The 10,910-nt window shown below is 40.6% G+C and overlaps 1 non-coding gene across 1 annotated transcript; it reads right to left on the bottom strand.

Moving 5' to 3' along the window:
- Positions 1-4,558: 4,558 nt before the first annotated feature.
- LOC141422281 (small nucleolar RNA SNORA51) lies at positions 4,559-4,692 on the bottom strand. The gene has a single exon (XR_012446874.1). It is a non-coding gene; the product is annotated as a small nucleolar RNA SNORA51 (small nucleolar RNA).
- Positions 4,693-10,910: the final 6,218 nt, after the last annotated feature.

The raw sequence follows: 10,910 nt of genomic DNA, 5'->3' as shown, positions 1-10,910 counted from the left end.
ATCTGTCTACTTTGCTCTGAGCCATTTCCTCCTGAAGTCACCCTGGATTCTGAGGACAGGACTGACAGATAAACATCTTTGACAAGGGTCCCTAATTTACACCCCAGACACCAGTGACAAGGTCCTACCTGACCAATCCTGAGATATTGATCAGCTGGATCTTGCTTGTAGCTAACAGTGCTTAAATATGCACACCTTCTGTCCCCTACCCCAATTCTTCTTCTACTTAAACCTAAAGTACCCCACAGATGGGCTGGAATGTTTACTCTCCCTCTTCCTGTGCCACGTTGCAATAGTAAATGCCATTTCTCCGCCTCCCCTTTACTTGTTCTTTAGTTGATACACTGGTGCCAGCAGAATGTTAGAATACCTGGAGTCAGGCTAAAGGCCTAGGACTCTGGCTACAAAGCCTTTAGGTGGTGGGGCCTAGTGGGAGCTCCTTAGGTCACTGGAGGTTTGCCCTTGAAGAAGATATTCAGACCCTGCCTTCCTCTTCATTCTCTTTGCTTCCTGGCCATGAAGCCAGTGGTTTTGCCCTGCCACTTATTCCTGAAACCAGAGGTTTAGGCCTTTCACTCAAACTCGGTCAGAAAGAAAAATGAAATTATGTCATTTGTAGGAAAGTGGATGGAACTGGAGGTCATCATGCTGAACAAAAAGACAAGCTCAGAAAGCCAAATACCACTTGTTCTCTCTGATTTGTGGAGCTTATAACAATGATGTTGATGATGACAGTAATAATAATAATGAGACGTGAATGTGAAAGGAAAGGATCTGAGGGCTGAAGAGGATAGAAGGACGCTACATACGTTCATATGAAGACAGCATAAAGAAACCCACCAAAGACTGAAAAGGGAGGGGAGGAATAGATGTATAATGTACACTGTACACATGTAAAAAATTATCACAATGAAATCCACTTGTGTTATGAATGTACACTAATTCAAAAAAACTGAATTTTAAACAAGAAATTGTTGTGAAAATCATAGTAAGGGGGAAAAAGTTTTGTTAAGAATCCTGTGTGCTCAGCACTGAGATCAAAAGAAGACCTCACATATGCTAGGCAAGGGCTATGCCTAGCCTATTTATATTTATATTTTATATATAAATATAAAAATATATATAAAATATATTTATATTTTATATTATATATATATATATATAATTATATAAATTATATTTTTTTATATTTATATTTATATTTTATATTTATATTTATATTTTCTTAAGGAAAATATAATGACTTCTGGTTTCTTAATAAAGGATACTAACTGACTTGAACTTCAGGATTCATTTACTTTAGAAAATGTTGATTAAATTTTTAATTTTTTTCTAGGAACTAAATGTACCATTATTCATAACTGGGGGAGTAAGGGAAATAAGATTTTAAAAATATAGTATGTTTCCAGAGATTAAGGAAGATGTTGAGGATTGGATGTACAGATTTCCAAGTCACCATCTAGTTGAACAGCTCATTTAATTTCAGACAATTATCCCATGCTCAGTCTTCCTCTACAAGTTGGAATGAACACATACTCAGAAACTAGTAGTTTGAAGTCTCCATAGGTGACAAGTGTACTGTCAACCAGTTTCCTGCACACAAGTACCAGGTACAGCACCATCTATAAGAGGCTTTACTTATCTCTGTCAGAGTCCAGCTTCACATCCTGCCTTTTCTGGGGTAATTACCCTGGTCATGTGACTGGTGTCAGTCACTTCCATTTCTCTGGTGCTGGATCTATAACAGGTACTTAGAAACTGCTTTTTCTCAAAGCACTGATTCCTCACTTGGATTTGCAAATGTCCACAGGGTGACATATCACTACCAGGCTCTGCCTGACCAATCCTGACTGGGTCACATCTTTGATGGCTACCACAACTGTTTAATTATGCACACCTCTCACCTTACCCCAGTTCTTGCTCTATTTAGGCTTAAAGTTCATGCCAGTACCCCAAAGATTGCAATGCTTACTTTGCCTCTTCTGACAGCATGCCTGTGCTGTGTCATAAATTTTTTTTCTCTCCTTTCACCAATACTGGACTCTTCCTTTGGCATATTGGGGTGAGTCTCTGGACTTGACATGATGGAACCACTGGAGTTGGTTCTGGCCCACCTAGAACTCTGATTACAGTTTCCCCTCATTTGTTTGTTGTTAGTTTTGGTTTTGTTTTGCTATTTAATACCTTGGGCACCAGTCATCTGCAGGATATCTTTCACTACAGGAAGTGGTTAGATAGGGGCAGATCTGTGACATTTGTTGACTTAGAATAAAATCAACCTACTTGAGAACAAAGAAGATCATGGAAAAGGCCTCCATTTTAAGGAAACATGGCAGACTAAGGAATACCAAGAAACAGATGGAATGTGGGCATGGATCCAGCCCCTGAGAGGCCCAGATAGAACAGAGATGTCTGTATGTGAGAAAGTCAAACCATGATTACAGGAAGAGACACCAATTAGTAAGGTCCACAAAAGTGGAGACGACCAGTCAAAAGTAGCCTAACTTGACTTATAAAACTTACTCTAAACTCTGTCTTGGAGTACTATGTTCCTTTCATAGCCACATGTCATTCTAGCCCCTTTTAACAGTGTCCTAATAATTCTTTGCTCTCTCCTATGCATCATCTCAGCAAATTCTTTTACCAACATGTGGCACCCCAAATCCATGACAAATAATGCATTTATTTGGGGCTAATAAAGAATTGCAATATGGAAAGAAAGATTCAAACAATCTTGAAAATGTGCTCCAAAGTTTTACAAAATGAAAACTGTGTTTCTAGTTTTAAGCCCCAAGAGGATTGGAAGTTGTGCCCCTATGAGTCAGAAATTATGATTGGTGCTGGCAAAATCTAAGCTGTTTTGTAAGAAAGGGATTGGATGTAGTGTGGTGTCTGGGTAGTGGGGAGAAGGGGTCTGCTGTCAGTTAACATTGTTACAACTGTCAGCAGTTAACATTATTTCAAAGGTCAACCTGAATCTGGCCAGTGGCAGGGTTGTAACTGAGTTCTAGTCCAGAGTTGTCTCTTGGGATTCCAATATGTCAGCTCCAACCACTCACTCCAATACATGAATTAAAGGAACAAGTTGTGGGGAAGGGCAGAGAAAGATTTATTAATGCACTGGGGGTGCATACAGGAGCTTTAGGTTTAAATAGAGGAAGAATTGGGGATGAAAGTCACATACAATTAAACCTTCCTGGTCAAAGCGTGATCAAAGATGGCGCCCTATTGCTCATCATTTCAAGATTTGTGGGAGGGGTCAGGTAGGATAAGAAAGTTGTTGGTGCCAGGTAGGAGCTTCAAATCCTGTCATGAGATGTTTATCCATCAGTCCTGTCCTACAGTCCTATGACTATAAGGTTGCAGGAGAGAATGTCTCAGAGCAAGGGCAGATACAAAAGGAGCAGAGTATTTGCAGGTTCAAGTGAAGAGCATTGCTTTCAGCAAAATCAGCTTCTAAGTATCTGTTACAGGGTGAGCATGCATGCAGCTCAGTTCAAAGGTTGAGTTGCCAGTGGATCTGAGATCTCATTAACGTGGCCTCCAGCCCATTGCTTAAGTGTTCTGAATCAAACCTACTCCATTTTGAGTTTCTCCCTAGAAGCATTGCATCATGGAAATGCAAGGTGCCAGCCTTTGGGCCTATCAAGAAGCAGAGCCTGCTCACTTTGAGGCAGGCTAGTAACAGAAAAAGGAAAAACCCACCATAGGACTCTGTTCTCCTCAGCAAAAAGTCACTATCCCATGCTGAATTCTTCCTTGTCCCTGCCTAGTAACAGCTTTGGACATCCCCTCAGTTTAAGTTCTTTTTTTTTTTTTTAATTACTTATTTTTTGGTGGTAGTTGGGTTTGAACTCAGGGCCCCACACTTGCTAGGCAGGTGCTCTACCACTTGAGCCACTCTGCCAGCAGTAAATTTCTTTTCAACTGTAAATTCCTTTGCAGATGTAAGTTCCCCAAAACACAAGGGAGTCTCTTGGCCCATTCAAACCCAACTTGGTGCATGCCCAGTAAAGGGAAATCTGTCCTCAATCTGACCAATCAAGTAAAACCCTCTACTTAAGACCTTATGAATATTGGTCGCATCTCATAAATACAGTTAAAAACCTGGAATCAACATAAGTGCATACACAGAACATCCCATAGTATATAACAAGACCTTGTCAATCAAACCTGTCAATCACCCTAGCCACCCCGATTTTTCCCTCTGTTTGCCATTACAATCTGTAAATTGCTCTTTAAACGAAAAGATCTGGCCAGATGTCACAGAGCCCACTGCTACTTCTTTTGTGGTGTCTAAACTTTCTTGAGTCAGGCCACCAGCCTTCCTTTCTTGTCAATAAAACTCTACTGCTTTGTATTCTGTCTCTGTCCAATGCTTTGTTCTGAGACACAAGGACCTGAGAGCTTATCCACCAGGGTCTTCTGAGACAAGCTCTGATAACAACTTATCTCTTCCATCACATTCAGATCCTACAACTTGAGGCAAGCAACTCCTGATACCTTCTTACATCAGAAGCACTCTGCTTCTTTCTGTTATTCCCTTTTTCTCTCACTCCATGGTCTCCACATTCAAAATACAGACCAGGCTCAGAGCCTGCCTGGGCTGAGATATATATGGCGTAGGTTTACTTTGGCTCCTCTTTCTATAGTCAGTGTAAGTACACAGCCTGTGGTAGGCACCTGGAGACCAGACCTCTACTTCTGAGTTCTTTCAAGGGCATGTGACATTCAAATAAGCTAACTGAAATGGAGAAGTGGAAAACAGAAAATACCTTTTACCGATAGAACATAGAAAATTATTCTAACTTACAGAAAGTCTTCAAAGTCTTACATTTGACCTATGTATTAGTGGGGAAGTTTAAAATGTACTCTTTTTATTCCTCTGTGAGTTCAGTAATTTTAGTCTATGAAATAAAGTGACAATAGACAGATAATGAGAAAAAGAACATAGAAGTTGTATTACATGCTTCAGACATGGGAGCATTAAACTCATAGACTAGATATATATGTCTGACCTTATAAGATTAAATGGACTGGGCTTGGGCTTCAAGGGCAAAGGGATATGGCTCATTCTGAGAAAGACTGGAAGGATGATGTGTACGGTTGGCCAGGGTTGTCTTGTGATACAGAGGAAATCTCCCATGTAACAGCTACTTGAGGCCATCTCTGCAAGGCCAGATGTCAGAACCCCCACGTCTTCTTCCTGTGGAGCTATCCCTCCTGGGCCAAAACTAGTTGGGGGGCTGATAACAGACAGAAATGCCTCCGTTGCTTCCTGATGTAGATAGATGTGAATTTCTTTTCAGAGTCATTCCTATTACTGTAGAGTCTTCAGTTTCTCAGAATAATCAATTCAAAATAGCAAAGAAATATATTTGGGTAGGAATATTGTATTCTCTACCTGTCCTGTAAGCATTGCATAATAAATAAACAAACTTGAACATGGAACCTAGAGAAAAGTGACAATGTTTTTCATCAGACAGCCCCCCTCCAGTAGAAAAGGAAAATGAATGTTCCACTGTTATTTCAATTATTTGGGCACCTCTCAGTGGTCAGAGTAGCCAAAGAGAGCCAGGAAACACTAGGAATATGGTTTTCCCCACCATTAAAGCTTTCCCCAAGAGGAGAGATCAAAGATCAAGGGTCGTTCACAGACAGGAGCTAACAGTGGCAGGGAATTTTGAATGTGCCCAGAACTCTCATGCATTTCAGCATTTGGGCAGAAGCCTTTCTTGCCTTCTATAGATGCCCTTTCAGAATAAATACTCCAATCTTGTTAATGGCTACCATGTTTACCCTAGGCTGGTGAAGGTAGGGATTTCTGTGGGGTTTTTTTTGGGGGGGGCACTATTTAGTTTTAAGGAAATGTCATTTGAATTTCTAGTTTAAAAAAGAAGGAAAGAAAAAGAATAAATATAGTCAGAGCTGGTGCTGCAGGGCATATCTATAATCCCAGGTGTTAAGGAGAAATTGGGCCATGATTGATGGGGATATGCAAAGGAAACCTAAAATGCATGATTCCTCAACATCTCTGAGAAAAAAAAATATGGCAATTAAACTTTCCAACTCTTAACAGCCTCTGTTGAGATCAAAATAGCCCACCAACGTCATGGGATGTCACAAGATGTTTTTGAGTCTCCAACCCACCCTAACATGGGTTGGCATTAAACAGTTCCTGGAAAAATAGGTCTTTAACAAAGACCCAGACCAGAAAACCATACCCTAGGAGTCAGGTGGACCCAACAAATCATTCAATGTAAATCTGTAGACCTACCCCGGCCTGGAGACCTTGACTCTTCTAGAGAAGAGCTCCAAGCCTCTTCCACATCAATAAAAACTTGTGCCAGGGCAAACAAAATTGGCATTCTCGTACTTACTCTCACTCTAGAGGTGTCCCACTTTCAGTCTCTTGATCCTAATTAACTTTGCTATCATTTCACTGTACTTTCACCTCTTGCCTGAATTCTCTCATCAGATGCCAGGACCAAAGTAGACAGCTGTGCTGACTTTCCACTAACACCAACTACTTGCAGGAAGGTCTCAGGACCAGCCTGAGTGACTTAGTGAGACCCTGTCTCAAAATAGAATCAAAAAGCACTGGCTATAGCCAGGCATGGGTGGCTCATGTCTGTAACCCTAGCTACTAGGGAGGCTGAGATTCAGAGAATTGCAGTTTGTGGCCAGCCAGAAAAATAGTTCCTGAGACCCCCCCCCATCTCCAAAATAACCAGAGCAAAAATGGACTGGAGGTGTGGCTCAAGCAGTAGAGTGCCTGCTTTGCAAGCACAAAGCCCTGAGTTCAAATCCCAGTCCCACTTAAAAAAGGGCTGGCTATGTAGTACTGGGGCAGAGCATTTGCCTAGCATGTGAGAGCCCCTGGGTTCAATCCCCAGTACTGTGCAAGAAAAGGAAGTTTGGTCCATACCTATAATCCTAGCATTCAGGAGGCCGAGGCTAGAGTTTGAGGCCAACTCAAACTCTACAAAGCAATACTCTGTCTCAAAACAACGAACGCCTACCAACAACAAAAGAGTAATTGGTTAGACCACCCCAACATTCACTTAACTCTACATAGCAAGAAAAGTGATAGAAGAGTTGTCAGGCACCTTGAGAGAAGAAAAATACCAACTTGAAAGCCAGGAGTTCTGTGTTTGCTGATGGTTTACAAGCCTTACACTAAGTGTACTGACAGGCAACAAAACAGGAATAAATGTAGTGATCTGCCTACAGTAACAGCTCTGAGACCAACTAATACATTCCAAATGCACTGACCTATCTGAACGTGAACCTGAATAGGGCTTATCCTAAGTCTACCATCTTTTATGTGCCATTTATATAAATTTCCCATGTTTCAAGACAGTATTGGTGGCACTGAAAAGTAATTTAAGCAAGAGAAATTGCACTTCAAATATGGGTATCATAATGTTGAATAGTGAATGCTTATTAATTAATACTGTCTTTGGAAATGATTAGTAATGAAATTTTAATAACTTGTACATATAAATATTAAGATTAATTTGCTAATAAAGTGAGTATACTGAGTGACCTTACATGAAAGAATTTAGTTACAAAATCTATTTACGATACCACATAACATTTTAATACTATGATAAAGTATATGAGTCTAGAGAGAGAAGAAGAGAAAAAGGATCTGATTAATGGCACTGGATTTAACTCATACTAAAAGTCTGGCTTGAACTATTGCAAGTCACGATGGTATCCTCTGCAGATGATGTTGGTTTCTCCTGGTGACACGGATTCCTTGGAAGAGCCATTTCAATAACAAGAAGAAAAGCATGGGCCTTAATTCTATAACCGATTCAAATATAAAGTTAGAACTACATGAGAATTTATAGTTTAAAAACAAGGCCCAGAGAATCTGTGTGACTTTCAGAAGGTCACAAGGAAAGCAATGCTTAGCTGGTACTTGAAAACACATCTTCTGACAAGTGTCCAGTTAACCTTAGTGGTGCCAGACCGTGGGCAAAATACCAAATCAGTAGCTTCTTTCTGTTTGGAGACTGCCTGCTTTGCAAACAGTGGGGCTGAAGCCTGGCTTTTGAAATGCCATCCCCGATTGCTTATTTGCTCTTGCTGTACCTGGGGTCTGAGATCAGAGACCTTGCTGGGGAGGAATGGGTGGTGTTCCAACATGTGAGGTCCAGCTACGCACCCCAAAGGAAGCAAAGGAAGTAATGACAAAAAGGTGGGAAAGGATTTTAATCAACGTAGTCACGTGGGGAAGAGGCAAAGGAAGCACTTCAACTCATCTTCAGACGTGAGGCTTAGGTTTGAATAGAGGAAGAACTGGGGAAGGGAAAGCGGCTGCGTAATTAAGCAGCCCTAGTCAAAGTGTGGTCTGGTTGATCATTATTCCGTTCTGGTTCTGCACAGTGGCCTGAAGAAGTCCTTATTGCTTTTTGAGACGGGATCTCACTGTGTAGCCCAAGTTGGCCTCAAACTTGTGATTATCTGGCCTAAGCCTTTAGAGTGCTGGAATTACAGACATGTACAACCACCCCTGTCCTTTTACAAATTTCTAAGAAAAAGATTTGTGTTTGGCCTTTGAACAATCTGAAATGGGGCCTGGAATTAGGTGTGGAAAATAAGAAATTTTTTCCCTTTTTAAAATTTATTTATTATTTGTTTATTGATTTTTAGCAGTACAGCCTTTGTCACTAGTTTTTAAACAGACAATCCTTGAGAGATTGGCATGCTTATATGAAGAGGTAAGAGCGAGAGTCTGACCCAAGTTTTTTTGTTTTGTTTTGTTTTAGTTTTTTTTTTTTTTTTTTTTTTTGGCAGTACTGGGGTTTGAACTCAGGGCTTCTCACTTGCTAGACAGGTGTTCTACCACTTGAGCCACACCTCCAGCCCAGAAGCATTTTTACTTTTATTTTTTTTGGCAGCACTAGGGCTTGTACTCAGGGTACAAGTACCTGCACTTGTTAGGCAGGTACCCTACCACTTAAGATGCGCCCCCCCAACCCAAGTTTTAAGGCAAACAAAACAGATGCAAAATGAAGGCAGGGATGCCAGGCTTTCATCTGCTTTTGGTCACCTGTGGCCCAGGTGAAGAGTCAGTGCTTTTTAGCAAAAGCAGTTTCTAAGTACCTTTTTTTTTTTTCTTTCCTTTGCTGTACTGGTGTTTGAACTCAGGGCTTCATGATTGCTAGGCAGGCACTCTACCACTTGAATCATTTCACCAGCCCTGGTTTGTGTTGGAGATTTTTGAGACTGGGTCTCAGGAACAATGTGCCCAGGCTGGCCTCTAGCCAAGAATCTCTGATCTCTGCCTCCTGAATAGCTAGAATTACAGATGTGAGTAACCTGCACCCAGCTCTAAGTATAGCTTAGAGATCTATATAGCTCCTTTGCCAAATTACAGGATTGCTTTGGGGGTTTTTGTTGTTGTTGTTGTTTTCTTGCAGTGCTGGAAAGTACATCTAGCATTGTGTCTGCTACATGAGTATCTACGGCTGAGCTACATCTCTGATTGCAGAGGTATTTTGATGAGAATTTTGCAACACTCACACAAACAGGACAGTGATTTTATTTTTGTTCATGTATGTTTTTTCTGTTTGGTTGGTTTAGGTTTTTCAGTGCTGGGTATTGATTCCCAGGTCTCACCCCTGCTTCCACTCTACCACTATGCAACAATCCCATTTTTACAAATTCCATTTTCTTACTTCTGCTTAGAAAATGTGTGTACTTGTGTTTTTAAAAATCTAGCTCATTATCAATGTGATGTAGTTTTGGATGTTCTCAGTGAAGGTCTGGAATTTATGTTTTGATTGTTTCGTTCCTGTGACAGGTATGGTGAAAGGAAAACAATGCCAGGCATTTTACTTCAAGTTACATGGGTTGGCAAGTATAGGAAAGATTCCCCAAATTCTTCCATTGGCACAATTTAAAAGAATGAAACCAATTTCCCTTTACTAATTCCAACATTTTGTTCTGTTGGAAATAAAGTCAAGGGTGGTCCATTTTCAAGGGAAGGCATCTAACCCTGCGTATCAGCTTGTGGATGCTGGGGGAGACCAACTGATAAGAAAACGTAAACTGAGATGGGTAAATCACGATAGAATGAGGAAATGGTAAAAACTGTGTATGTGCCAAAAAGCACATATCACAGAGGGACCTTCCCGCCACAAAAAAGGGCAGATACCACTTAAATCCTAAAAGAGACATATTTTTAAATAACCCAATAGAAAATTTAGATGACATAGGTGAAGAATGTACACCCTACAGTACTCAGCCAATGAGGAACTGGGGGAGGGACCTGCACACTGAACAGTATAATGCTTGCAGTTATCGCTTCCAGTGCCTCTGCTCACCTGGCACCTGACCTTGCAAGTTTTTGCAGTTAAAGTCTCACTTACACTGAACTCTCCGCGTGTCTCTGAGTCCATTCTTTGAGTTTGGACAAGTGAGTGTATTTCTCACATGTTCCACAGTATGATGTCTGTGAAGAGTAATGTCTGGGTTATACACTAAATGCTTCATTTCAGATTTTTAGAGTACTTAGCTTTCTGATAAATTAGCTAGTCCATAGTATATCCCAGAATTTGTGAAATGATTCACCTTATACTGTGTTTATTTTAAATTTTTAATTTTCTTTGCTTTAACCATATATAATTCACAACACAGCTATATGATACATGTTTGAAATTAACTCAATGTTACATTCATCTCTAAAATTGTCTTAAATCACAGTCAGCTCAAATTTCAATTACGGATACATAGATTAACATTATACAACTTTAGAACACTGAACGGCACTTTTTCTTTTTAGGGGGGACTGGGATTTGAACTCAGGACCGCTTGAACCCACCTCCAGCTCATTTTGGTGTGGTTGTTTCAGAGATGGGCTTTACCAAACTGTTTGCATCTCTGGCCTTGAACCT

The sequence above is a fragment of the Castor canadensis genome, chromosome 3 (assembly GCF_047511655.1).
Source record: "Castor canadensis chromosome 3, mCasCan1.hap1v2, whole genome shotgun sequence".
In the NCBI taxonomy this organism is placed as follows: Eukaryota; Metazoa; Chordata; class Mammalia; order Rodentia; family Castoridae; genus Castor; species Castor canadensis.
The sequence above is the reverse complement of the archived record's forward strand: the minus strand, read 5'-3'. Positions and strand labels throughout refer to the sequence as shown.